The following is a 4,705-nucleotide window of genomic DNA, read 5'->3' as shown; positions in this document are numbered from 1 at the left end:
CGGAGCACAGGCTCCGGGGCCATGGCTCACGGGCCCAGCCGCTCCGCGGCATGTGGTATCTTCCCGGACCGGGGCACGAACCCGTGTCCCCTGCATTGACAGGCGGACTCTCAACCACTGCGCCACCAGGGAAGCCCGGATTTTGCATTTTTAAACGATACCACTGGTTTCTGTGAGAAGAAAAGATTGTTGCGAGTCAAGGGCAGAGCTGGGAGGGCAGGAAGGAGGCCATTGTCATAGTCTGGGTGAGCAATAATGCTGACCTGGCTGAGGGATACAGCAGTAGAGATGGAAAGATGGGTTTGGGTTCTACTGGGGTGCCGGCACTGCCAGGACTTACTGCTGGAGACGATGTGGGCGGGCGGCGTCTGGCTCAAGGAAATTCTCCTTAAAGCTTTCCTACGATTTTGTAGTGGAAAAGATCTGAAAAGAACGGCAGCAAGTCTTTATTGAGCCCTTTAGAATCCACATCACTCAGCTCTTCTTCTGTCACTGAGCAAAGCTCCCCATGGACTCCTGCCCTTTCCTGCTTCTCTGATCCCATCTTCCCCACAACGCTCCTCGTTTTCCACTCTTGGCCCCTCTAGCCTCCCTCTTGCCCCTAAAATCCACAGGCTTATTTTCCCCAGGGCCTTTGCACATGACATTCATTCTGCCTTGAGTTCCCTTCTCTCAAGGTTCACAATGTGACCACTTTTAAGTATCAACTCTGAAATCACCTGCTCAAAGAGACCTTCCCTGGTCCTTGTTATTCTCTATCACACGTTCCCATATTTTTATAAACTTATCTGAAGTTATCTTTATACATTTGAGGCCTTATTGGTTGTCCCTTCTCAACTCATTAGAATATCAGCTCCTTGAGGGCAGGGATCTTTGTTTGGTTCACAGCTATATCCCCAGGCTTAGAACAGCATCTCACATACAGCAGGTGCTCGATTGTTGCCTCTCTGACTGGTGCTTTGATGGAGTGATCCAAATAGTTCATTAACGTGCATTGGATTCTGCCCAGAAGGGGTCAGAAATTCTGAATTTTCAAGTAGGAGAGAACCTAAAAATACGACCAAAGGAGCCAGCTTGGCGCATTCAGTGTCTTATCAAGACTAAGATTCTAATGAGAGATGCCGCATTGGAGAGGAAATGTCAGCTGTCCTGGGAGGGAGGCTGCTGTGTGCCCTGGAGGAGCAGAGAGTTAAAAATAGAGCATGATCTTTCCTGTTTCATGGGCAAGTGCAATGTGGCCCAAGGGCTTTGTGGCTCTAAGCCCAGCTACAGGGGGGACGATTGGCTGTGTGCCTTGGGCAAGGTCTCTGGTCTTTGTAAACCCATTTCCGTGTCTGGAAAATGGGGACAAGAGAGTCTCCCTCCTAGACTTGTTAGAAGAACCCTAGGAAAGACTCTTGGTCCAGTGTCTCGTGCGCAGTCAATAAACTCTCTCCAAATGATGCAGTGTTGGGTTGCTATTACAATCAGTTAATAATTATTAGTAACGAATGTCCATGATGATTAATATTATTATCATTAGAATAATCATTAAGACTGTTATAGCAACAATAGTAATAGGGGCAGCTGTAGCATAGCAGTTCAGAGAATGGACAGTTGGCCCAAATGGTTGTGTTCGAGTCCTACTTCCGCCACTCACTAGCTGTGCAACTTTGGGCAAGTCACTTCACCTCTCTGGTCTGGGCCTTGGTTTCCTCATCTGTAAGGTGGGATAGTGATCATATCTGCCTCGTAAGGTGAGTTAATACATGTAAAGTACCTGGCATGTAGATGATGCTAGGAAAGTATTTCCTATTTATTCTTATTCCTAGTCTTGTCACTACTAAGAGATCTGTCAAGTTTGAACCTTCCCCGTAATTTGAGATATCTTCTTTGTGCAGAAAAGCGGGTAATATATTAAAACAGCTGTTTCCAGAATAACCTCAGTGGATGGTGCCTACAACCCTGAATGTTTTCCCTCCTCTCTCCTCCTCTCCAATGCTCCCTCCCACTCCCCCAGTTCTTAGGAAGATGCTGACGGTCAGAGGAAGGTGAGGGAGAGAGATTCAGCCTGTGTAGCCTTCAGTAGGTTTGCATTCACACAACTGATATGCCAGGAGGACTTTGGTGTGTTTTGAAATGGTCAAAGTAAATGTCACCAAAGCACTGCATCTCAAGACACCCAATGCCATTGTTCCCACGTATTACTGACCAGGGATAAAGGCTTTCCTCAGAATGGTTTTTCCACACACCAGAAGGAAACGTAAGAAGTAGATGAAAAAGGCAGAGCTGGATTTACTGAGAGTGTCAACTTGAGAAATGACAGAGAGAGCACCAAGTTTGCCACTTACACCGCTTTCTTTTTTTTTTAATGATTTATCACAGGATATTGAATATAGTTCCTGTGCTATACAATAGGACCCTGTTGTTTATCCATTCTATATATAATAGTTTGCATCTGCTAACCCCAAACTCCCAATCCATCCCTTCCTGGCCCCCCGCCTCCTTGGCAACCAAGTCTGTTCTCTATGTCTGTGAGTCTGTTTCGTAGGTAAGTTCATTTGTGTCATATTTTAGATTCCATGTATATGATATCATATGGTATTTGTCTTTCTCTTTCTGACTTACTTTGCTTAGTATGGTAATCGCTAGATCCATCCATGTTGCTTCAAATGGCATTATTTCATTCTTTTTTATGGCTGAGTAATATTCCATTGTATATATGTACCACATCTTCTTTATCCACTCATCTGTTAATGGACATTTGGGTTGCTTCCATGTTTTGGCTATCGTGAATAGTGCTGGAATGAACATAGGGGTGCATGTATCTTTTCGAAGTATAGTTCTGTCTGGATATATGCCCAGGAGTGGGATTGCAGGATCATATGGTAATTCTATTTTTAGGTTTTTGAGGAACCTCCATACTGTTTTCCATAGTGGCTGCATCAATTTACATTCCCAACAACAGTGTAGGAGGGTCCCCTTTTCTCCACACCCTCTCCAGGATTTGTTATTTGCAGACTTTTTAGTGATGGCTATTCTGACCGCCATGAGGTGGTACCTCATTCCAGTTTCGATTTGCATTTCTCTAACAATTTTGCTTTGCTTTCATCTTCTCTCTCGAAAGAAACGTCTTCGGGGCAGGGGGGCAGAAAGAACAGCCTTGATGAAGGGAGAAGTGAAGCCCAGGATGGCAGCAGGGGCAGATAAGAAAGAGCCCAGCTTCTTAACGTCCTCAGCCTGAACACATCCCTTTGGAAGGCAGAGAGAGACTATGCAGAGGTGGTTGGGAAAACTACTGGCCACAAACTTTAAATCATGGAAAATGCCAGAGAAGGATTGCCTGGATCAAGATGAGGCGAGTGAGGTGTTTGCTTTGGGTGCAAAATTTAAGGGGCACCAAAAAAACTCAGCCTTTGAGATATATATTTTAATGCAATATTTGAAAATATAAAACTCAATGCAAAAATCCTTCATGAACAGGACGTCCCTGGTGGCACAGTGGTTAAGAATCCACCTGCCAGTGCAAGGGACACAGGTTTGATCCCTGGTCCGGGAAGATCCGAAATGCCGCACAGCAGCTAAACCCGGGCGCCACAACTATTGAAGCCCGTGCGCCTAGAGCCCGTGCTCCACAAGAAGAGAAGCCACCGCAATGAGAAGCCCAAGCACCACAAAGAAGAGTAACCCTCGCTGGCCACAACTAGAGAAAGCCCGTGCACAGCAACGAAGACCAAACACAGCCAAAAAAAAAACCACAAAAAAAACTTCATGAACAAAATATCACCATTTTAAATAAAGGCTACATCAGGATTTCTGATTTTTCCTTTGGCCTCAGGCACCAATATGGCTTGGCATGTGTTATAGGTTGACTTGTGTCCCCCCCACCCAAATTCCTACGTTGAAGTCCTAACTCCAGGACCTCAGAATGTGACATTATTTGGAAACAGGGTTGTTGCAGATGTAATTAGTTAAGATGAGGCAGACTGGAGTACGGTGGGCCCTCATCCAATACGTCCTTAGGAAAGGAGGAAATTTGAACACAGAGACATGTGCACGTGGGGAGAATGCTATATAAAGCTCGTAAGGCTGCCACAGGCCAAAGAACTACCAGAAGGCAGGAGGGAAGCCTGGAATAGAGTCTTCCTTAGGGGTTTCAGAGGGAGCCTGGCTCTGCTGACACCTTGATCTCAGACTTCCAGCTTTCAGAACTGCAAGACAATAAATTCTGTTGTTTAAGCCACTCAGTTCGTTAGCAGCCCTAACTAACTAACATAGCCAGGCAATGTAACTGTTAAATTTTTGTGCCCAGTGAGTACCTTACTCTTTAAAATTTTTTTTTAATTTTAATTTTTTAACTGAACATTGTTTAATTACACTTTGTTGTTTACAATATTTCAGGTGTACAGCAAAGTGATTCATTATACATATATATTTATATATATATTCTTTTTCAGATTCTTTTCCGTTATAGGTTATTTTAAACAGGTGTACAGCAAAGTGTACAGCAAAGTGATTCATTATACATATATATTTATATATATATTCTTTTTCAGATTCTTTTCCGTTATAGGTTATTTTAAGATATCAAATATAGTTCCATGTGCTACACAGTAGGTCCTTGTTGTTCATCTATTTTATATATACTAGTGTGTATCTGTTAATCCCAGTCCCCCACTTCTCCCTTTGGTAACCATAAGTTTGTTTTCTATGTGAGTCTATTTCT

Source organism: Lagenorhynchus albirostris, chromosome 3 (genome assembly GCF_949774975.1).
Source record: "Lagenorhynchus albirostris chromosome 3, mLagAlb1.1, whole genome shotgun sequence".
In the NCBI taxonomy this organism is placed as follows: Eukaryota; Metazoa; Chordata; class Mammalia; order Artiodactyla; family Delphinidae; genus Lagenorhynchus; species Lagenorhynchus albirostris.
This window is presented reverse-complemented; position numbering follows the sequence as displayed.